This window comes from Glycine max, chromosome 2, assembly GCF_000004515.6.
Source record: "Glycine max cultivar Williams 82 chromosome 2, Glycine_max_v4.0, whole genome shotgun sequence".
Lineage (NCBI taxonomy): Eukaryota > Viridiplantae > Streptophyta > Magnoliopsida > Fabales > Fabaceae > Glycine > Glycine max.
Genome location: NC_016089.4, coordinates 21725982 through 21751380, shown reverse-complemented (window position 1 = coordinate 21751380; position 25399 = coordinate 21725982).

Below are 25399 nucleotides of genomic sequence, written 5' to 3'. Positions count from 1 at the left end.
GATTTCAGAGCCTATTTAAAGCCTGAATTGTCAGAATTAGGGTAACGAAATTATTACGCTTTTGCACAGAATTTTACACACAGACTTTAGAGAGTGAGCTTTGAAGATAGTAGAGGAGAGGCAGCATAGCAAGGAGCCTAGGGTTCATCTTTGAGCGAGATTAGAGAGTGTTTAAGTTATTGTGAGGTGCCAAGAAGAGGAGGAGGGATCCCCCTTCCCGTTTAAGCAACAATTTCTTTGTATTCTCTGTCTAATTGTAGAAAAGCTCTCCTTGTTATGGCTTGCTAAAATCCTAGTTGGGGATTTCTAATGAACAATTGATGTAAACACTTTTCATATCTAATTAAGTGTGTTTTATGTGTTCAGTGCTTCTATCGATACTTCATTGTTGCATGCGTTTGGTCTAATCACCCATTGGTGTGTATTGTTAGGAACTTTAGCACTAGGAAGTGTACTATTTCCTTAGAACTTGATAGAGCAGGGCTAGATAATTGCATTGCTAGGGATAGATTGCAGTTTTTTTAGTTTTTTTAATTATGTTGTGATTATAATGCTGTTTAAATTAAGCCTAGTCCAACAAGAGGGATCTGAGGATGAAGCTTGGTTTAAATTAGTCTAAACTTATGAGGGATCGAGGTTTAGTACTTTAGTCTTCAGCATAAAACACAAGAACATTCTTAATTAGAGAAATATTTTTATATGCATCAACTTGTTTCTTAGAAAGACCCAACGCTTTTAAACCACATTTGTCACTTTTAATTGCTTGCGTTTACTGTTTTTCTAATTAGGATATATCATATTTTTACTTCAATTCACAATTATTATTTTCTGTCAACAAAATGCCTGATTATTGAATACTTGATGACTTGGTGCGCTTGCCGATATATCACTTCCCCTTTGATATAAGTGTTTGTAAATTTAAGAAAAAGGAATTGTGTGGGGAGGCGAACAAGTATTTTGGCGCCGTTGCCGGGGAAACTTTTTCCATTTGGAAAGTTTAGTTCAGTTTGAAGGCATTAATTCATTATTCATTGATTTATTAATTTTTGTTTTTGTTAATATTTGTTTAGTTAAAAATTTATTTTCTTGAATTGGTTAACTGTTGTTCCTGTTAGTGTTTGCATGCGTAGATCTTCTACAGGTGAATTGGTTCCATTGGATTTAGAAATTGAAGCCACCTTTAGAAGCAACAACGCAGAAAGGAAAATAAAGCTTTTGCATGACAGAACAATAGCATCAATCCTTGAAAAGGCTCACTTTTATCAGTCACCATCTTCTAATTCACCTACATCTAGGGAATCTCAAACAAAAGAATTTGAAGCCAAAGTCATGGCTAAAGAGCAACCTCGACGAGTGACCTTGGAAGATTACTCAAGTACTTTAGTGTCGTAATATTTCTCAAGTGTTGCGCGGCCAGAGGGTCGCAACGTGCCCTTCGCGGGCGAGCGAGGGCGAGGCTCACGGGCGCGCTTTCCAAAGGAGGAAAGATGCGCGGAGTCGCCACCAACATTTATTTATGGAAAACGTCGGAAAAACCGAAGGAAACCAGTCAAAATGAAAATTCTAAGTTCGGGAGTTGTATTTACGCTTGAGGAAGGTATTAGCACCTCTTACGTTTGTCTCGAAGGACAACAGCCTATTTTTTAGAATTGTGGAATTGTGTTATCTTAATTTTTATTTCTTTTTATTTTTTGAGGTCGACAAAAGCGGGGCTTTTGCTCCTACGTACCCTTCTTTGGAGAGGAAATCAGACCTACGTAGTTCTTTCTTATGCGTGAATCAAGTGATTCTTTTTACTTGAGGGGTGATCATTTTAAGGCGTTGGACCTTAAAAATGATCCCTTTTTACTTAGTAATAAATTGAAATGATAAACTTTCAAAACCCTATTTTTGTGGACGAGCATGACTAGGCGAGTTAATTTTAGCCTTAGTTTCACTTTAGTTATTAGTCAATTCAATTAAGAATGAGAAATCCCAAAGAGAAAACGTCCGATTGATTTTTCGCTTTTATTTTACTAAAAAGCATTTTTTGGATTATTATATTATTATTTTACCTCTTTTTTTTTATTTCCAACGTGGTTACGGCATGACCGAACGGTCGGAATTCATTTTAACCAAAATTAACGGATGATACAATTCAAACGATCGGTGGAAATTTATTTTATTTTTAGATTAAGCGAGAAATGACTTAAATAAATGGCTTAAGCACGTCAAAAGGGGGTATAAAAAGTAGACGAAAACAAGAATAAAAATACATGAAACAAAATGTGGACCACCACTGGTACATAGAATGAATTGAAAAGCTTGGTCTGAGGTACTTACCCGTTGAAGACTGAAGAAAACGAAGAACGAACGATGAATCTTGAAGAATGGTCGATAATCTTCGCGTAATTACTCACGGAAACGTTACGGAAGCGCCTCGGCTTGGATTTTCTTCACGGAACTAATTTTCCTCAGCCATTTCGAGAGAGAGAGAAGTGCCTAAGGGGCCGAACCCCTTTCTTCTTCACTTCTCCCCCTATTTATAGCAAAATAGGGGAGAAGCTTGCCGCCCAGCTCGCCCAGGCGAGCAAGGTTGCTTCCTCCAGAAGCAACAGCCTTCTGGAGGAATCTTCTGGAGGGCCCAAGTGGGCCTGGTTGCTATTTGCACCCCCCTATTTACTAAGTGCACCCCCTTTCTATTTTTTTGTAATTCTTTTTCTGTAACGTTACGAAACTTTACGAATTTCGTAACGATACTTATTTTCCTTCTGCAAGGTTATGAATCCTTATGGATTATGTATTTACTCTTTTTTAGCTTTCGAAGAAGTTACAGAAACTCACGGATTGCGCAAAAATACCTCTTTTCGATTTCCGCCACATTACGGAATTTCACGAATCACGCAAGCCTGCTCCATTTCGATTTCTGAGACGTCTCGGGACTTCATTTATTGCATGTCATCAAGTAATAATCCCCGGACGAAATTAGGGTATGACAGTTGCCCCTCTTTACTTACCTCTCATCGGAGATAAGAGGAAAGCAAAGATAGGACACTGATTTCGTCCGTCCTGCCCTTTCTGTGATGACGACTCTCGTCTCCACTCCTTCTTTTTTTTTTCTTCTGCACAAAACAAAATACAAACAACAACAAAGAACAACGAACATAATATACACAGATACCCATACACATATTTGACGAAGGAACCGATCCGGAAAACAACATAATAACGTGTTTCCTAGTCACCAGAGACTTCGCGCTTGATAAGGGAGGACACATGAACAGCGCTAGGCAATAACATTCATGTGGCTCCGGAACAAAGGTGGAGTATGGAGGATTGCCTTGAGGGTCCGCACTTAGGCAATCATGAAACTCAGCTCCAAACTCGAAAGTCGAGGACACATGAACAGCCCTAAGCAATAACATTCATGTGGCTCCGGAAAAGGGTGAGAATGGAGGATTGCCTTGAGGGTCCTCTCTTAGGCAATCATGAAACTCAGCTCCAAACTCGAAAGTGGAGAACACATGAACAGCGCTAAGCAATAACATTCATGTGGCTCCGGAAAAGGGTGAGAATGGAGGATTGCCTTGAGGGTCCTCTCTTAGGCAATCATGGAACACAACTCCAAACTCGAAAATGGAGGACACACGAATGACAACGCAATTCATTCATGTGGCTCTGGAAAAGGATGAGAATGGAGGATTGCCTTGAGGGTCCTCTCTTAGGCAATCATGAAACACAGCTCCAAACTCAAAAGCGGAGGACACATGAACAGCCCTAAGCAATAACATTCATGTGGCTCCGGAAAAGGGTGAGAAAGGAGGATTGCCTTGAGGGTCCTCTCTTAGGCAATCATGGAACACAGCTCCAAACTCGAAAGTGGAGAACACATGAACAGCCCTAAGCAATAACATTCATGTGGCTCCGGAAAAGGGTGAGAATGGAGGATTGCCTTGAGGGTCCTCTCTTAGGCAATCATGGAACACAGCTCCAAACTCGAAAATGGAGGACACACGAATGACAACGCAATTCATTCATGTGGCTCTGGAAAAGGATGAGAATGGAGGATTTCCTTGAGGGTCCTCTCTTAGGCAATCATGAAACACAACTCCAAACTCGAAAATTAAGGACACACGAATGACAACGCAATTCATTCATGTGGCTCCGGAAAAGGATGAGAATGGAGGATTGCCTTGAGGGTTCTCTCTTAGGCAATCATGAAACACAGCTCCAAACTCGAAAATGGAGGACACATGAATGACAACGCAATTCATTCATGTGGCTCCGAAAAAGGATGAGAATGGAGGATTGCCTTGAGGGTCCTCTCTTAGGCAATCATGGAATTCAGCTCCAAACTCGAAAATGGAGGACACATGAATGACAACGCAATTCATTCATGGGGCTCCGAAAAAGGGTGAGAATGGAGGATTGCCTTGAGGGTCCCCTCTTAGGCAATCATAAAATACAGCTCCAAACTCGAAAGTGGAGAACACATGAACAGCCTTAAGCAATAACATTCATGTGGCTCCGAAAAAGATTGGCAGGACCGAACGGTCCACCAGGTTTTTTCACCTGAAAGGCAAACATGCTTTTTGCAAAGAAAATATAAATCATTCGCGAGAGCACCACATCTTAGAGAAACAATAGACTTGTGCCAAGGGTAATCTTCCTTGTAACCGAGAATGAAGGGTAGGATGTCAACTTCTAGCTTTCAAATGAACACGCAGGGGAAACATCGGGCTAAGCTGAAAATAAATCACTCATAGTGTATAAAACTCACAAGGCAAGTGTCTCATCCTATTCCCAAACCATAACTGCACCATGACTCTATTTTGCACACGACTTCCTATCGAATCAAAGATCAAACGTACGATCACGGACCAATAGGATTTTCTCGAGGTTAGTGTTTTTGGAGAGGAAGCTGGGTGTTTCGGTCTTTTCCTCTTTGTTCAGGTGGGGTGGGATATTGCTAGTCGAGAATGATTTCGAATGGCAATCTGGCTTGAAGTATATTCTTCTAAGGTGTGGATATGGAGCACACTAAAAATGAGGACGCGTAGCCTTCTAAAGGCGAGGGCGTGCAGTCCTCTGATGGCGAGGACATATAGTCCTCTAAAGGTGATAGGTACTAGTACCCAAGGGTCCACCTTTATGAGAAAGCAAGAGATCGACTCATCGAGAGGGCAGGTCATCCAAAAAGATTGGACACGAGATGTAGGAAATCTATGCAGTTAACATGATTTTTAGGGATGCAGACGCATGCAACCTTTATTGTGAAATTTGGTAATGCTGACCTCATATGAAACAATGCAATGCAATAGAAAGTTGTACAATGTTCATGACATTCTTTCCCTATTTTGTGATTTTGATTTTGATTTAATCTGTTTGGAAAACACAGATTGACTGTCCTTTTGAAAAAGGTGATAATTCATGCAACCTTATCCTATCTTTTGCAAATCTCTCTGGGAACTCCCTCAGAGTGTATATTTTGTTTGATTTTGTCACTTGACCATTTTGGAGTGACGGCAATGGAGCCGTTTGACGTTTAATCAATCTATTTGAAATTCCAGGGTTTGTCCCCCTTTTCTTTGTTTAAAAACATCGACGGGTGAGAACTTTTGATCTGTCCCTATGTTCACTTGAGGCTCATGCACGATGCCCCTCATTGCCTCAATGTAAGGCTTTGGGGTACCAATTGTTATCTTTCATCATGACCTTGTATCTGGGAACCTATTGGGTGAAAACTTCTAATCTGCCCCTAGGTTCGCTTGAGGTTTTTGCATGGTGCCTTTCATTGCCCCAGTGTAAGGCTTTGAGGTACAATCGTTGTCTTTCGTCATGACCTGGTAGCAAGGAACCTATTGGGTGAGAACTTCTAATCTGCCCCTAGGTTCGTTTGAGGTTTATGCATGGGGCCTTTCATTGCCCCAGTGTAGGGCTTTGAGGTACAATCATTGTCTTTCATCATGACCTCGTAGCAAGGAACCTATTGGGTGAGAACTTCTAATCTGCCCCTAGGTTCGTTTGAGGTTTATGCATGGGGCCTTTCATTGCCCCAGTGTAGGGCTTAGAGGTACCAATTGTTGTCTTGTTTTCATAACCTCGCAGTGAGGAAGAACGAAAGATGCAGTTGATTCTTGCAAAAAGAATTTTCCAAGGACGAGAAATAGTTGAAGGATCTTTCAGTTGATGGATTAAGTCAAATGACTCCTATGTAGAAGCAAGATGTTTTGATGTCTTGATGATGCTAAAGGATCAAGTGCTTCTAAGTTTTATTCAAGACAAGAATCCAAGAAAATCAAGATATATGATCAAGTTGATCTCTAGAATCTTTAGGAAGAAGTTTCCAAATTGAAAAAACAAAAGGTTTGACCAAAGAGTTCTATCATTTCAAATTGAGATTTTCTCTCTGGTAATCGATTACCAGCAGCTGAAGATGTTTATAACAGTCACTAGAAATTTGAATTCAAAATTTATAACGTGTAATTGATTACACATGGATGGTAATTGATTACCAGCTGTCGCAACCTACCCTTCGGCGGGAGGGCGACGCGTGACTCGCGGGATGCGTGTTCCACGAAAGGAATACGCACGGAGTCGCCACCAACGTTTATTTGAGGAAAACGTCAGAAAAACCGGAAAAGACGCGATCTACGAACTTTTAAGTGAAAGGTTCGGGAGTTGTATTTACGCACGGGGAAGGTATTAGCACCCCACACGTCCGCCCCAAGGGACGGCAGCCTTTAATCGAATGTGCAAACATGACTTTGATTTTTTATGTTCCCTTTTTATGTCTCTATATCTTTTTGTATTTTTTATCTTTTTGTGGTCGACAAGGGTGTTTCCCTTTGCTCCTACGTATTCCTCAATTTGGGATGAGAAAATCAGACCTACGTAGTTCTTTTTTATCAAGTGATTCTTTTTTTACTTTAAGAGGTGATCATTTTAAGGCGTTTGGACCTTTAAAAATGATCCATTTTACTTAGTGAGAAAATGAAATGACAAACTTCAAAAGCCTATTTTTATGGACGAGCTTGACTAGGCGAATTGATTTTAGCCTTTAGTTTCACTTTAGTTATTAATCAATTCGATTAAGAATGAGAAATCCCAAAGAGAAAACGTCCGATTGATTTTCCGCTTTATTTTACTAAAAGATGTCTTTTTGATTATTATATTATTTTTTACCTCTTTTTGATTTCCAACGTGGTTACGGCACGACCGAACGGTCGGAATTTATTTTAACCGAAGTTAATGGATAATAAAATTCAAACGTTCGGTGGAAATTTATTTTATTTTTAAGTTAAGCGAGAAATGACTTAAGTAAAATGGCTTAAGCACGTCTACAGGGGGTATAAAAAGTAAACAAAACGAGAATAAAAATGCACGAAACACAGTGTGGACCACTATGGGTACATAGAATGAATCGAAAAGCTTGGTTCGAGGTACTTACCCGTTGAAGATCGAAGAACGATGAAGAACGAATGAAGAACGTCGAAGAACGGTTGAAACCTTTGCGAAATTCTTCACGGAAAACGTTACGGAAACGTTTCGGAAGCGCCTCGGCTTAGATTTTCTTCACGGAAACGATTTTTCCAAGCAAATTCTAAAGAGAGAGAAGTGCCAAAGGGGCTGAACCCTTTTCTTCTTCACTTCCTCCCCTATTTATAGCAAAATAGGGGAGGTGGTTGCCGCCCAGCTCGCCCAGGCGAGCTCAGCTCGCCCAGGCGAGCCAGGTTGCTTCCTCCAGAAGCAACAGCCTTCTGGAGGAATATTCTGGAGGGCCCAAGTGGGCCTGGGTGCTATTTGCACCCCCATTTTTACTAAGTACACCCCCCTCTGCTGTTTTTTGGTGATTCTTTTTTCGTAAAGTTACGGAAACTTACGAATTTCGTAACGATACTTGTTTTCTTTCCGTAATGTTACGGAACCTTGCGGATTACATAATCATCCCCCTTTTGACTTACGGAATGTTACGGAACCTCACTTAATTATGCAACGATGCTTCCGTTTGATTTCCGGTGTGTCACGGAAACTTACGGATTGTGCATCAATATTTTTTTGATTTTCCGGCATGTCCTGGAATTTCACAAACTGCCTAATGATGGGTGTCAAGCACCTCACAAGGACCAAAGAAAGGTCGCATGTCATCAAGCAAAGGTCCCCGGACGAAATTAGGGTATGACAGTTGCCCCTCTTTACTTGTCTTTTATTGGAGATAAAAGGGAAGTAAAGATAAGACACTAATTTCGTTCCTCTCGATTTGACGAGAGTCGCGGGTGACCATAAAATCTCCACATGCAAATGACTTGTTGTTCCCAGAATATCACAAATTGCCTAATGATGGGTGCCAAGCACCTCACAAGGACCAAAGAATGGTCGCATGTCATCAAGCAAAGGTCCCCGGACGAAAATCAGTGTATGACACTAATTTCGCTCCTCTCGGTTGACGAGAGTCGCGGGTGACCATGACTTGTCGTTCCTAGAATTTCACAAATTGCCTAATGATGGATGCCAAGCACCTCACAAGGACCAAAGAATGGTCGCATGTCATCAAGCAAAGGTCCCCGGACGAAAATCAGTGTATGACACTAATTTCGCTCCTCTCGGTTGACGAGAGTCGCGGGTGACCATGAAATTTCCGCATGTAAATGACTTGTTGTTCCCGGAGGAACAAAAGGTGCAGAAGACTATGTCAGTCTCTGCATGCTATCAAGCGTTCTATCTTACAGATAGCAAAAGAATGTTTATACGGATAACCACTCGGGTATTTCCGCGTATCATCGGGCCCGCCGCCTCTGGATGATACAAGGGTGCAGAATGACCAAACTTGGTCTCTGCTTGTCATCGGGCCCGCCGCCTCTGGATGACAAAAGGGTGCAGATAACCGTAAGGTATCTCCGCGTATCATCGGGCCCGCCGCCTCTGGATGATACAAGGGTGCAGAATGACCAAACTTGGTCTCTGCTTGTCATCGAGCCCACCGCCTCTGGATGACAAAAGGGTGCGGATAACCGTAAGGTATCTCCGCGTATCATCGGGCCCGCCGCCTCTGGATGATACAAGGGTGCATGTCACATGACCTCAGGGTCAGTATGACAAAGATTATGGGGCGGCCGACAAAAGCAAGGCTCTTGCTCCTACGTATCCTCCAATGAGGAATTCAGACCTACGTAGTTCTTGATAACTTGTGAGACTTGAAAAGTCTCCATTGGAAAATGCTGACATCTCCGGAAAGGGCGCAGATGACCATATTGGTCTCTGCTCGTCAATCACACTTGGGATCACTGAATGACGAGGTGCGGATAACCGTAAGGTGTCTCCGCGGGCTACCAGCTCTTGAGTCATGGCAACAAAAGGCGGTGTGGTCGACAAAAGCGAGGCTCTTGCTCCTACGTATCCTCCAATGAGGAACTCAGACCTACGTAGTTCTGGATAACTTGTGAGACTTGAAAAAGTATCGGTGTTTTCTCCACTAAAATGCAAACATGCTTTAGCAAAGAGACAAATATTCCAACTGATTTAGAGCAGCATATGCTTTTTTGAGTGAAAAACAATGCGTCTACCGGGGAAGGAGAGTCTGCTGATGAAATCTCCCATAACCATAAATGAGATTTTGGATGTTAGCATTTCGTTTCTAAATGACAATTTAGAGGAAACACTGGGTTCGACAAAAATAAAAGAAATCCACTCAAAGTGTATCAATCTCGCACAGGTAAGTGTTTCATCCTAATTCCAGACCATAGATATGTCATGACTTGACTTTGCAAATTATTTCCTATCAAATCAAAAATTACATGCGTGATCATGGATCAATAGGGCTTCCCTTGGGAATGGGTTCTTTTGGTGGTTTTTTTTCGGCTTTTGTGTGTTTTTGGCTTTTGATTTTTCTGGCTTTTTCTTTTTCTGTTTTTTTTGTTTAGTGCGGGGCGAGGAAAAAAAAGTCGCTAGCGCACGGGATTTTGGTTGGTAATCAAAGGGAGAAGACCATTTTAGGTCGTGGTTTCCTTTCCTTCTTTTTTTTGTTCATTTGGTGACAATTCTGTATTGTTCAGATATTGTCCGGTCCAAAGACCTCTCTGCACATTTCTTCTGTTTTTCCTTGACCAGGAGCTTCCTTCTTTTTTACTTTCTCCCATTCTTTGGTTGGGAATTTTCTTTCTTTTCTTTTTTCTTTCTCCCACTCTTTGATTGGAAATTTCCTTTCTTTTCTTTTTTCTCTTTCTCCCACTCTTTGATTGGGAATTTCCTTTCCTTCTTTTTTTGCTTTCTCTTTGATTGGAAATTCCCTTTCCTTCTTTTTTTTGCTTCCGAGGGTAAGGTTTATGGTGAGTCAGGATTTTGGCTCAAGGCTTGTAGAATGGCTAGACATGATACATGTCAGGGTTTGGTTTGGTTCAAGGATAAAAAGGGATGCCCCACATTATTTCCATGACACAAATGCAAAAATGATGATTTGGAAATTTTATGCAAAACTGGCCACGCATGCACCTATGCGGACACTCAAGTGTCAAATTTTTATGGTCATGTGATGCTAGGGCTCAGGATTCATTTCCTCTATTTTAGTCAACCCAATGTTTCCAAAATATGTTCTTTTATCAATTTGTGCATTCATCCGAGTCCATTTTGGGCGTCTGGGAAAATCTTCACAGCATTCACCCTTCAGGTGTATACACATTTTTTCAAAAACTAGTTATGATAAGTGAATTTTTCCAAAGAAAAGTTGGAAATCATCTCTTTTCAAAAGCATGTTGGTTTTTCAGCTTGACAACTTATTTTTTCTTTTTTCTCCTTCTTCTTTTTTTTTATCATTATCATTTGTTTATTTCTTTTTCTTGTTTGTTTTGTTTTTTTTTTCTTCTTTTTTTTTCATGAGGTATTTTGCTACCTAAACATGTGTATATTTTTGCGAGGTATTTTTGCTATATACATGCATATCCCAAGGTATCTTGCTACCTAAACATACATATATATGTTTTGTAAGGTATTTTTGCTGTATACATGCATATCCAAGGTATCTTGCTACCTAAACATACATATATATATTTTGTGAGGTATCTTTTTGCTACATACATGCATATCTAAGGTACCTTGCTACCTAAACATACATATATATATTTTGTGAAGTGTGTTTTTGTTTACATACATGCATATCTAAGGTATCTTTCTACCTAAACATACATATATATATTTTGTGAGGTATGACTACCTTCCGAGCTTGTGCTCGTTTTATTTAAATTCCTAGGATCATGAGCAACTAGGTGTGTCTTACTATGAAAAGTGATCAAATAACAAGCACAGATTCAAAAGGTACTAGGTTGCCTCCTAGTAGCGCTTCTTTAATGTCTTTAGCTGGACGCCTTATGACTTGTCGGTCACTGACCTAGTACTTTGCTTACCTTTGGCTTTGGACTTGGTCGCCTATGGGTCGGCCATGTGTCGTAGGCAACGCTCTAACTTTTTTGTGGATGAGCAGAGGTGAACTCTAAAGGTGGTGGCGGTGCGTCTATTGCCCGCTACCGGCCATCCTAATGCTACTGTGGTGTCTCGCCCTGCGTCTGCCTGGGGGCGCAGTACTTCTTGATGAAAGCTCGATTAGTAGAGGGCCTGATGCCCTTGCTGGAGGTGACAGGTACTCCGTAGAACTGACAGAGACCCGTAATTAGAGCTTGACAACTCCAAGACCCTGTTGGACTTCTTCGGGTCCACTGGGTGTCTTGCAGGCGCAATCCCTGCAAACAATAGATGAAATCAGAAATCAGTTGAGCGATGTGCATACTTACCTATGATGACGTGACCTTGCCGGGGGGGTACGGGCACCCTGTAGGACTGATAGAGGCCCGTAACCAGAGCTGGAAACCCCAGGGCCCTGTTGGACTTCTTCAGGTTCACTGGGTGTCTTTGTGGGTGCAATCCCTACAAACAAATAAATGGTATCAGAAATCAGTTGAACCATATGCATACTTACCCATGTCGGGACGGCACAGACCAACTGATACTTCCGCAGGGGGAGATTGGCATTGCGGTCGCTGGGCAGAATGTTGCTAAGTAGCAATGTCATCTATATCTGTGTAAGAGTGGTCATGTTGGTGCGCATGGTCCGCACTCTTCTCTTTGCAGCGGCACGGGTGAAATCTTGCCCCAGTATGCATAGTAGCTGTGTGATAGCCTCCCTCTCTGGTTGTGCTCGCACAGTTGGCCCTCCTCCAATATCAGGGGGTGGCCCAGGAACCGTTTAAAAGGAAACTACTGGTCCCTTAACCGGGAGTGCAAGTCTCGGTTAAGCATTTAAGGGCAGAGGACCTTAAATTCTTTTAAGGTGTGGATGTCGAGCACACTGAAAATGAGGACACGTAGTCCTCTAAAGGTGAGGGCGTGCAGCCCTCTCAAGGCGAGGAGGTGTAGTCCTCTGGAGGTGAGGGCGTGCAGCCCTCTCTGCTGGTGAGGACGTGTAGTCCTTTCAAGGTGAGGGCGTGTAGCCCTCTGACGGTGAGGGTAACTAGTACCCAAGGTGAGGACGTGTAGCCCTCTCAAGGCGAGGACATGTAGTCCTCTGGAGGTGAGGGCGTGCAACCCTCTGATGGTGAGGACGTGTAGTCCTCTCAAGGCGAGGACGTGTAGTCCTCTCAACGGTGAGGGTAACTAGTACCCAAGGTGAGGGCGTGTAGCGCTCTCAAGGCGAGGACATGTAGTCCTCTAGAGGTGAGGGCGTGCAGCCCTCTGATGGTGAGGACGTGTAGTCCTCTCAACGGTGAGGGTAATTAGTACCCAAGATGAGGGCGTGTAGCCCTCTCAAGGCGAGGACGTGTAGTCCTCTAATGGTGAGGGCGTGCAGCCCTCTGATGGTGAGGACGTGTAGTCCTCTCAAGGCGAGGACGTGTAGTCCTCTCAACGGTGAGGGTAACTAGTACCCAAGGTGAGGGCGTGTAGCCCTCTCAAGGCGAGGACATGTAGTCCTCTAGAGGTGAGGGCGTGCAGCCCTCTGATGGTGAGGACGTGTAGTCCTCTCAACGGTGAGGGTAATTAGTACCCAAGATGAGGGCGTGTAGCCCTCTCAAGGCGAGGACGTGTAGTCCTCTGATGGTGAGGGCGTGCAGCCCTCTGATGGTGAGGACGTGTAGTCCTCTCAAGGCGACGACGTGTAGTCCTCTCAACGGTGAGGGTAACTAGTACCCAAGGTGAGGGCGTGTAGCCCTCTCAAGGCGAGGACATGTAGTCCTCTAGAGGTGAGGGCGTGCAGCCCTCTGATGATGAGGACGTGTAGTCCTGTCAAGGCGAGGACGTGTAGTCCTCTCAACGGTGAGGGTAACTAGTACCCAAGGTGAGGGCGTGTAGCCCTCTCAAGGCGAGGACATGTAGTCCTCTGGAGGTGAGGGCGTGCAGCCCTCTGATGGTGAGGACGTGTAGTCTTCTCAAGGCGAGGACGTGTAGTCCTCTCAACGGTGAGGGTAACTAGTACCCAAGGTGAGGGCGTGTAGCCCTCTCAAGGCGAGGACATGTAGTCCTCTGGAGGTGAGGGCGTGCAGCCCGCTGATGGTGAGGACGTGTAGTCCTCTCAAGGCGAGGACGTGTAGTCCTCTCAACGGTGAGGGTAACTAGTACCCAAGGTGAGGGCGTGTAGCCCTCTCAAGGCGAGGACATGTGGTCCTCTGAAGGTGAGGGCGTGCAGCCCTCTGTTGGCGAGGATGTGTAGTCCTCTAAAAGCGAGGACGTGTAGTCCTCTCAACGGTGAGGGTAACTAGTACCCAAGGTGAGGGCGGGTAGCCCTCTCAAGGCGAGGATGTGCAATCCTCTGGAGGTGAGGGCGTGCAGCCCTCTGGTGGTGAGGACGTGTAGTCCTCTCAAGGCGAGGACGTGTAGTCCTCTGACGGTGAGGGTAACTAGTACCCAAGGGGAGGGCGTGTAGCCCTCTCAAGGTGAGGACATGTAGTCCTCTGGAGGTAAGGGCGTGCAGCCCTCTGATGGTGAGGACGTGTAGTCCTCTCAAGGCGAGGACGTGTAGTCCTCTCAAGGCGAGGATGTGTAGTCCTCTCAAGGCGAGGACGTGTAGTCCTCTCAAGGCGAGGATGTGTAGTCCTCTCAAGGTGAGGACGTGGAGTCCTCTGAAGGCGAGGATGTGTAGTCCTCTAAAGGTGAGGGCGTGCAGCCCTCTGTTGGCGAGGACGTGTAGTCCTCTAAAGGTGAGGGCGTGTAGCCCTACGTTGGCGAGGACGTGTAGTCCTCTCAAGGTGAGGGCGTGCAGCCCTCTGTTGGCGAGGACGTGTAGTCCTCTACAGGTGAGGGCGTGTAGCCCTACGAAGGTGAGGACATGCAGTCCTCTGATGGCGAGGGCGTGTGACCCTCTGAAGGTGAGGACATGCAGTCCTCTGATGGCGAGGGCGTGTAGCCCTCTGAAGGTGAGGACACGCAGTCCTCTGATGGCGAGGGCGTGTAGCCCTCTGAAGGTAAGGACATGCAGTCCTCTGAAAGTGAGGACACACAGTCCTCTTAAGGTGAGGGCGTGCAGCCCTCTGTTGGCAAGGAGTGTAGTCCTCTGAAGACCAGGGTACTAGTACCCGAGGGTCCATCCTTATGAGAAAGCAAGAGATCGACTCATCGAGAGAGCCGGTCATCCCAAATTCAAAAGATTTGGACATTTAGATGTAGGAAATCTATGTAGTTAACATGATTTTGAGGGATGCAGATGCATGCAACCTTTGTTGTGAAATTTGGGTAAATGTGGACTTTATATGAAACAATGCAATGTAATGGAAAGTTGTACAATGTTCATGGCATTCTTTCCCTATTTTGTGATTTTGATTTTGATTTGATTTTTTTTTGGAAAACACAGATTGACTGTCCTTTTGAAAGAGGTGATAATTCATGCAACCTCATCCTATCTTTTTGCAAATCTCTCCGGGAACTCCCTCAGAGTGTATGTTCTGTTTGATTTAGTCACTTGACCATTTTGGAGTGACGGGAATGGAGTCGTTTGATAATTAATCAATCTATTGAAATTCCAGGGCTTGTCTCCCTTTTTTCTTCTTGTTTAAAAACATCGACGGGTGTGAACTTTTGATCGGCCCCTATGTTCACTTGAGGCTCATGCACGGTGCCCCTCATTGCCCCAGTGTAAGGCTTTGAGGTACCAATCGTTGCCTTTCGTCATGACCTTGTAGGAGGGAACCTATTGGGTGAGAACTTCTAATCTGCCCCTAGGTTCGCTTGAGGTTTTTGCATGGTGCCTTTCGTTGCCCCAGTGTAGGGCTTAGAGGTACCAAGTGTTGTCTTGTTTTCACGACCTCGTAGTGAGGAAGAATGAAAGAAGCAGTTGATTCTTGCAAAAAGAATTTTCCAAGGACGAGAAATAGTTGAAGGATCTTTCAGTTGATGGATTAAGTCAATTGACTCCTATGTAGAAGCAAGATGTTTTGATGTCTTGATGATGCTAAAGGATCAAATGCTTCTAAGTTTTATTCAAGACAAGAATCCAAGAAAGTCAAGATATATTATCAAGTTTGATCTCTTAGACTCTTTAGGAAGAAGTTTCCAAATTGAAACAAACAAAAGGTTTGACCAAAGAATTCTATCATTTCAAATTGAGATTTGCTCACTGGTAATCGATTACCAGTAGTTGAAAATGTTTTAATACAAATTTTTAAAACCTGTAATCGATTACATAAGTCTTGTAATTGATTACCAGAGGGGATTTTCAGAAAATAATTTCCAAGAGACATATCTATTCAAATGTTTTATGAACGGCCATTCAAATGTTTTAAAGAGAGTTTTCATTGCCCAAACAGTTTTATCCTCTCGAAAGATCAAGAGTTTTTCTGAACTGAAATGTCTTATCCTCTCAAAAAGATTCCTTGGTCAACCACTTGCTTATTCAATAAGGAATTTTTGATTGATCTTCATTTTACAATCTACCTCTTTTACGAGAGACCTCTTCTTCTCTTCTTCTTATTTCTGAAAAGGGATTAAGAGACCGTGGGTCTCTTGTTGTAGAGGATTCCTGAACACAAGGGAAGGGTTATCCCTGTGTGCATTGTTAATCCGAAAAGAGAGAGTGATAGTTCAATTGGGGAATAGTCTTTGCATCTTAATTCAACCCCCCTTTTTCTTAAGGTAACTGAGGCCATTTGTCCAACATCCTATTCTTGATAACTCACTTCTCTCTAAAAAGACAAAATGAGGTCACATGAACGTCTATATTTTTACTTGAAAACACAGTCAATCAAATGCTTTTTTATTTTTTATTTTGAAACTTATTTTTTATTTTGAAACTTATTTGTTTTGAACTTTGCTCGTTGTTTTACGGTACCCCTACCAACGTGCAAGATGAGTAATCTCTGATTGAACGGTCTTGGAAGTCAACACTCAGGAGCGCAGGTTGCTTGAGCAAACAGACCAATGGCTTACACTCACATTCCGGTGGAAGTTGAATAAGCAAAGATGTGTTCGTGAGAGGATGTCCATTTTATCCATATCATTTAACATTGTAACTGTGGTTTATGGCATAAACTTGAAAATCCTGATGAGTCATAACAACAGCTTCCAGAATTGCCCCATGTATGGTGTTGCTTGTCAATGTCAGGATTCAACAAGCGATTCTCCTCAAATTTCAGCCAGCCCGTATCAATTAGACCTTGCACCTTATGCTTCAGAGCCCTACAATGCTCAATGGAACGCCCCGGGGCTTCTCCGTGACAAGCACACGTTGCGTTCGAGTCGTATTCTCGGAGAAATGGAGGTTGATGAACCTTGGCTAGGGTTATGGCTACCATTGAATTATCAAGTAGATATGGGATCAAGTTTAGCATATGACAACGGAATTTGGGGTGAACCCTACAGGCTTTTTGCTGCAAAATTCCTTTTTGTTGGTGTTTTTTTTTTTTTTTTTTTTTGGTTTGTGCTAAAGGTGGTCTTCGTCATTGGAAGTGCGGTAGACAGGCTTTGTGGTTGATTTAGGGATGGCCTTTGTGGATAACTGGGTGGTGGGTAAGGAGGAGGTTTGTTATTGGCTGAGTAATGACATTGTTGGGTTGGTGGGAAACTTGGCCGTATAGGAATGGCAGTCACAGCATGGGTTTCTCCCTCTTTCTCACCCTCTTCATTTGCCCCAGTTTTCTCAGTCGTCCTAGTAGGATGATCAAATTTGCCTCTTTTCGGATCCACTTCGATCTTTTTGCTGGCGAAGACCAAATCTGTTAAACTTGAAGGTGTGTAACCCACCATTTTTTTCATAGTAGAACACCGGTCACGTGTCTACTATCATTATGATAATCTCTTTCTCTGTTTTTGGGGGTGCTACTTGAGTTGCCAAGTCTCTCCATCTTTGGGCGTATTCTTTGAAAGATTCGTGCCCCCTTTTTGCACACTTTTTGTAGTTGCATCCTATCCGGAGCCATATCAGAATTGTACTGACACTGCTTAATGAAGGCAACCATTAGGTCCTTCCAAGAATGGACTCAAGAAGGTTCCTAAGTTAGTATACCAGGCAACAGTTGTCCTAGTAAGACTTTCTCAGGAAAAATGTATCAGCAGTTTCTCATCTTTTGCGTATGCCCCCATCTTCCGACAGTACATCTTTAGATGGTTCTTGGAGCGAGTAGTCCCCTTGTACTTGCCAAAGTCCGGCACCTTGAACTTGGGAATGACCATGTTTGGGTATTAGGAACAACTCTTCTAGGTTAGCAAAGGCATAATCTTCACCTCCTTCAATGGCCCTGAGCCTTTCCTCTAGATGATCCAACTTTCCCATTCCTGCCATAGTCATGAGGGTTTTTAACCGCTGTGGAATGCAAGAGGTGCAGTTGTGGGTGATACTGAGGGCCCTCCAAAGGGTTTTGTAGGGGTATACCACCAACTGCTTGCCCTTCAGTGGTATATCCGAGCCAAGGCTCGAAGTCGGCTAGATTGTGATGGGGAATTTCATGAGTCTCTTCCACGGTTTAAGAGACATGTGCATGATCAGTTTGGGGTTGCTGGCTTTCAATGGGTATAGGAGTGGAGTTATTGACATTCTTATTGGGAGTGTACGCCACATTGGGTGGCGTATAGTTGAGAGGCAAGCCATATGACGGGAAGGCGTGCTCGTTTTGAATTTGCACATCATGGGGGCCGCCCGACTTCCTAAATTTTTGCCTACCATATTTGAGGTTGGATGATTCATTTGCTTGAGGCCGGATGGGGACGTCGGGTTCACCTTAGCAACAACGCTGGTAGCGGCAATTGCAACCGCATTGGCTTCCATTATCTTCTTCACGCTCATCATGGCCTCCATCATTGTGGCCATTTTCTCTTTAATGGCCTCCATGTCGGCCTTCATCTTCTCTTGTATCTCCTCTACTTCACCCATTATTCTAGCTCTAGCACGAGTTCGGTAAGGGCGTCGTAAAGCGTGTCCCTTTCTTTTTTATAACAATGATTAAGTTCATTTTATTTTATTTTTCAAGGAAAGAATGGAACGAGCAATGCAACCAATGAAAAGCATGGATGCATGCGAATGATGTACAGTTGAAGTATTGCGAATTTTTACGCAAGATATGGGGTTGAATCAATTTAGATTTTCAACATGGTCCATGACATCTTTGTCAAGGTGAAACTGGAAGTAACAAGGACATCAATAATCCTAAATATGTTTGGCAGTAGACGAAGCAGTGATGTGACTCAATTCATCTTTTGCCCCAATTTTGCAAGACGGTTACTTCCATATTTCAACTTGACTTGATGAACCTTTTTGTAAAAGCGTGAGCTTGGTTCAACCCTATAATCCAAGGAATGGCAATTCTGATCGCCAATACTTCAACAACATCTCATAGGGATGAATGACTCGGGCATACTTTAAGCTTATGCACGGAAAATGTAATTATGAAATTGAGATGCCCGAAGAAACACCATTTCCTAGTTAACCATGCATTAGGTACCATGTTCAATTATTTTGTTTTTTTAAGTGAAACAGGTTTATGATCCCAACATGGTTGGCTCGTGGTGCCTAACACATGAAACTAAGAATGTAGTGTGAAGTTTCACGCTTCCCCCTTTTTGTTTTTGTTTTGTAGAGGAAAACGCAAGGATGAGCAAACATGAAAACAAATGGTATGCAATTTTGCAGATCAAAAAGTTTGTTGAACGCATATGCATGATGATGCCATGACTCATGCAAAATGTGAGGCTGGAATATGATAACGGACAAATGCAGGATATGTCCATTATGATGTTATGAAGAGATGCTTATGTGGTGCATGATATGAATGCATTTTACGGACACGAGAGCCCGGAAAATTATCTCTTCTTACTTGCGCATTTGGGGGCGCAGTGCCCCATGTGCACAATTAAGAAGGTGATATGGACCTTCCGGCTTCCCGTGACAAAGGACGAGACCAACATACAATGCATGCTAGAGATAAAATGCGGGAGTGACTTGATTCGCACTGATTTTTGGAGTAAAAACGTGGGATAAACTCATTTTATTCAAAAAGTTATAACTAGTCAAGATCTGAGCGACAATACAAACTTCCTAGCGGTTTCTAATCATATGGTCCATTAAGTCTATCATATGTTGACAATAGCTGAGAAGTCTGTGGATCTCCTTGGGGGCGGAGTAGGTGTCCGCCATTGCTTTGGCCTTGGCTAGCAATCGGGGAAGTTCTTGACTCCTGTTCAAAGTAAGAGCAAATCGGCCCATCCTCATTGTTGCCTCTTGGTGCAATGAATCAATTACCCTTTCCCTTGCTTCCCTTTCTACTGATATCTTGGTGTACTCATCCTCTAGCCTTTGCTCGTGAGTCGCCGCTAGATTTAGCTTCTCTTTGCACTTATCGATGATGGCCCACATATTCCCTTCAGTCTCGCTTTAACTGTTGGGACAAATTTCTTTTCGACCTAAGGCAAGCCTTTAGCTCGTCCTTCCAGATCATGCCTTTGACCCGTGATGATTCCTTTCACCTCTTCGGAGCTTGAGCTCACTATTGCTGCCCTATAAAGCCCCTCAAAACTTGTTTTGGTCGTGTTCTTCCTTTCGGGCCTTCTTGGTTTCTCATTCCAAGGCTTCAGCGGTGGCCATATTGACGTCCCTTAGTTCATCATACTCTTTTCAGACTTTGATGGCTATGGACTTGAACTTCTCTTCGACTACTCGGGCTCTTTCAAGCTCTGCCTTTAGGGCTTGTACCTCATCACTTTCTTCCGAAGCTTTAACCTCATCGTCCCTCACAGTCTTTAGATTTGGGAGCCAATCCAATCCTTGTGTTCGAACTCTCAGCCACTTATGATAGCCGCCGATGATCCCATTACTGCTTCCCCTAAGCTCTCTGTCCTTTCTTCACGCCGCATCCCATGCCTTGCGAACTCCTTGGAGTACCCTCGCGTTGTGGTCACTAAAACCCCGTGCGATGAAAGGCGTGATGCTTTCGTCTAATGGCGCTCCTCTCATGGGGTAGCCAAGCTGTCTTATGGCGAGAACGGGATTATAATTAATACAACCCCTTGTTCCCATCAAGGGAACATTTGGACATCCTTCGCATGAAGATAGAATCTTGATTCTTCCTTCCTTCTAGCGAGGGAACCAATTAACAGACGCCCCCCCATGCTAGCCAAGAGTTGGTCCCTATTCGCCTTTCCTTTTTCGACGCACGAGCGGTAACCTTGTAGCGGATAGACGGGCCTACCTTCTTGGAGAAAAAGGTGTGAAACCAGCCCCACATAGAGAGCTGGAGTACAGCAAACAATCCTTGCATTGCTTTCTTCGCATCTTCGGTCGAAGGTGTCATATAGGTCGGCTAGCATAGCGACAACCGGACTTTCCTTGTGGTTATGATAGGCGAGAAAAACGTCGATCGCTGCCAGGTCCACCAACCCATCCACATTTGGAAAGAGGACTCCCTCGAAAATCAACAGTGTGAGAATATCTATGAATGGGGTCCACTCGCCTTTGTCTGCCAAGATTCTTGCTTTTACCTCCAAATATTTTCTCGGTATTCCGACCACCCCATTTTCGACTTGCCTTTGGCGGTCTAATTCCTGCGCCGAGATTTGGACTTTTTTTTTTAGAAATCCTGGCCAATGAGGGGTAGAACCCTGAGAAGAGGTATGGTTTCCTTCCCCCTAGAGGACATCCTAGGATTTCTTCGAATTCTTCCACCATGGGTGATAGTTGGAAGTCCCCAAAGTGAAGCACCTCAACGGATGATCATAATACTGGGCAAGGGAGGCAATGGACTCTGTGGAGACTTCTACCCTAGCTAGGTCCCAAATCTTACCATAGGCTTTGCAGAAGGCTTGCCGTTGAAGTTGACCCATTAATTGCCCCAACTTTCGTAAACTGGTGACCTCTAAGCTCTTGATTTTGACTTGATAGAACCTCTTTTTAAACGAAGGCTTTTGACTTAATCCCATGTTTTACTAAAGTGAAATAAAATCTAGTGCGAATCAAAACTCCGACATCTATCATGGGTGGAATGGATGAATGCATGAAGAAATGCATATGACACAGATGCAATTTACGAATACGGGAGCCCGAGAAACTGTCTCCTTCTTAGATACAACGTCTAGGGGTAGCAAAGTACCCCAACGTATGTATTTAAAACGGTGACACGGACCCTTCGTTGGTTTGCTAAAGTGAGGGGATCAAAGACGAAACCTACGCATGATGCATATGCGAAAGGCACAACACGGGGATGTACATAGTACGACAATATTCACAAACAAATATAAGCAAAAGGGTATATGATACTTATGCATGGCAGTGTGAAAAATGGCACGCAACGTGTTTGCTCCGTGCCCCTATTTAAGGGACCTATAAGGGAAAGAGCTAACTAGGCTTTTAGTAATAATCCCCAAGGTAATCATATCTCTCTTGATGGTTTCTAGAGGTATCATCCCCTTCGAAGAACATACTGCAGCAGTAGGGACTACTAGCAACAATAAGTTTTCAAAGAGAAAAGCTCTAGATGAGGGTTCACTGTAATCAAGCAAGTCGGAGACCTAGCATGACCACAGATTCACCTCCACTCCTTATGTTCCCATGAACCCGGGTATAGGGCCCTTTTTCACTCACAGTGTGTGCAAATAGTGTTAGTGTTTGTGTGCAGCAAATGAATAAATATTTACCTCATGCATACATTCTAAAACACACTAAAAGCAACAAAAAGTTTATATACACAAGAACATAAGACAAATAAAGGGAAACCAACAAAGGAGAAAGTCATGATAAAACATTGCACAAGATTAAATGGCCTAACTCTCTAAAAAACAGTCCCCAGTGGAGTCGCCAACTGTCGCAACCTACCCTTCGGCGGGTGGGCGACGCGTGACTCGCGGGATGCGTGTTCCACGAAAGGAATACGCGCGGAGTCGCCACCAACGTTTATTTGAGGAAAACGTCGGAAAAACCGGAAAAGACGCGATCTACGAACTTTTAAGTGAAAGGTTCGGGAGTTGTATTTACGCACGGGGAAGGTATTAGCACCCCACACGTCCGCCCCAAGGGACGGCAGCCTTTAATCGAATGTGCAAACATGACTTTGATTTTTTATGTTCCCTTTTTATGTCTCTATATCCTTTATACCCTTTTTATATTTTCTCTTTTTGTGGTCGACAAGGGTGTTTCCCTTTGCTCCTACGTATTCCTCAATTTGGGATGAGAAAATCAGACCTACGTAGTTCTTTTTTATCAAGTGATTCTTTTTACTTAAGTGGGGGTCATTTTAAGGCGTTGGACCTTAAAAATGATCCATTTTACTTAGTGAGAAATTGAAATGACAAACTTCAAAAAGCCTATTTTTGTGGACGAGCTTGACTAGGCGAGTTGATTTTAGCCTTAGTTTCACTTTAGTTATTAATCAATTCGATTAAGAATGAGAAATCCCAAAGAGAAAACGTCCGATTGATTTTCCGCTTTATTTTACTAAAAGATGTCTTTTTGATTATTATATTATTTTTTACCTCTTTTTGATTTCCGACGTGGTTACGGCACGACCGAACGGTCGGAATTTATTTTAACCGAAGTTAATGGATAATACAATTCAAACGTTCGGTGGAAATTTATTTTATTTTTAAGTTAAGCGAGAAATGACTTAAGTAAAATGGCTTAAGCACGTCTACAGGGGGTATAAAAAGTAAACAAAACGAGAATAAAAATGCACGAAACACAGTGTGGACCACTATGGGTACATAGAATGAATCGAAAAGCTTGGTTCGAGGTACTTACCCGTTGAAGATCGAAGAACGATGAAGAACGAATGAAGAACGTCGAAGAACGGTTGAAACCTTTGCGAAATTCTTCACGGAAAACGTTACGGAAACGTTTCGGAAGCGCCTCGGCTTAGATTTCCTTCACGGAAACGATTTTTCTAAGCAAATTCGAAAGAGAGAGAAGTGCCAAAGGGGCTGAACCCTTTTCTTCTTCACTTCCTCCCATATTTATAGCAAAATAGGGGAGGTGGTTGCCGCCCAGCTCGCCCAGGCGAGCCAGGTTGCTTCCTCCAGAAGCAACAGCCTTCTAGAGGAATATTCTGGAGGGCCCAAGTGGGCCTGGGTGCTATTTGCACCCCCATTTTTACTAAGTACACCCCCCTCTGCTGTTTTTTGGTGATTCTTTTTTCGTAAAGTTACGGAAACTTACGAATTTCGTAACGATACTTGTTTTCTTTCCGTAATGTTACGGAACCTTGCGGATTACATAATCATCCCCCTTTTGACTTACGGAATGTTACGGAACCTCACTTAATTATGCAACGATGCTTCCGTTTGATTTCCGGTGTGTCACGGAAACTTACGGATTGTGCATCAATATTTTTTTGATTTTTCGGCATGTCCTGGAATTTCACAAACTGCCTAATGATGGGTGTCAAGCACCTCACAAGGACCAAATAAAGGTCGCATGTCATCAAGCAAAGGTCCCCGGACGAAATTAGGGTATGACACCAGCAGTTTATTGAACGTTTTAATTCAAATTTTAAGGCCTGTAATCGATTACACAAGTCTTGTAATCGATTACCAGAGGGGATTTTCAGAAAATAATTGCCAAGAGTCACACCTACTCAAATTTTTTATGAATGACCATCAAAGGTGACTTGGAAACATAAACTTAAAGGGAGTTTTCATTGCCCAAAAAGTTTTATCCTCTTAAAAGATTAAGAATTTTTCTGAACTGAAATATTTTATCCTCTCAAAAAGATTCCTTGGTCAACCACTTGCATATTCAATAAGGAATTTTGATTGATCTTCATTGTACATTCTATCTCTTTTGAGAGAGATTTCTTCTTCTCTTCTTCTTATTTTTGAAAAGGGATTAAGAGACCGTGCGTCTCTTGTTGTAGGGGATTCTTGAACACAAGGGAAGTGTTGTCCCTGTGTGCATTGTTAATCCGTAAAGAGAGAGTGAAAGTTTAATTGGGGAATAATCTTCGTATCTTAATTCAACCCCCCTTTTTCTTAAGGTAACTGAGGCCAACATTCTATTCTTGATAACTCACTTCTCTCTAAAAAGACAAACTTTCCGGAATGATAAAATGAGGTCATATGAACGTCTTGAAAACACAGTCAATCAAATGTTTTTTTTTCTTTTTGAACCTTTTTATTTTATTTTAATTTTTATTTTTATTTTGAAATTTATTTGTTTTGAACTTTACTTGTTGTTTTACGGCAGCCCCACCAACGTGCAAGACGAGTAATCTCTGATTGAATGGTCTTGGAAGTCCAAACTCAGGAGCACAGGTCGCTTGAGCAAATGGACCAATGGCTTGCACTCAATTCTGGTGAAAGTTGAAAATCCTGATGAGTCATTAGAGACATCTAACAACAGCTTTCAAAATTGCCCCATGTGTGGCATCTCTTATTAATGTCAGGATTTACATGCGATTCTCCTCAAATTTCAGCCAGCCCGCATCAATTAGACCTTGCACCTTACGCTTCAGAGCCCTACAATGCTCAATGGAATGCCCCGGGGCTTCTCCGTGACAAGCACACGTTGCGTTCGAGTCGTATTCTCGGAGAAATGGAGGTTGATGAACCTTGGTTGGGGTTATGGCTACCATTGAATTATCAAGTAGATATGGGAGCAAGTCAGCATAGGACACTGGAATTGGGGTGAATTCTACAGGCTTTCTCGCTGCAAAATTCATTTCTTGGTTGGTGCTCTTGGTTTGTGCTAAAGGTGATGTTCGTCATTGGAAGTGTGGTAGACAGACTTTGTGGTTGTTTTAGGGATGGCCTTTGTGGATAACTGGGTGGTGGGTAAGGAGAAGGTTGGTTATTGGCTGAGTAATGACATTGTTGGGTTGGTGGGAAACTTGGCTGTATAGGAATGGCAGTCACAGCACGGGCTTCTCCTTCATCCTCACCCTCTTTATTTGCGCTAGTTTTTTTGATTTGTCCAAGCAGAATAATTAAATTTGCCTCTTTTCATACCTGCTTTGATCCTTTCGTCGGTGAGAACTAA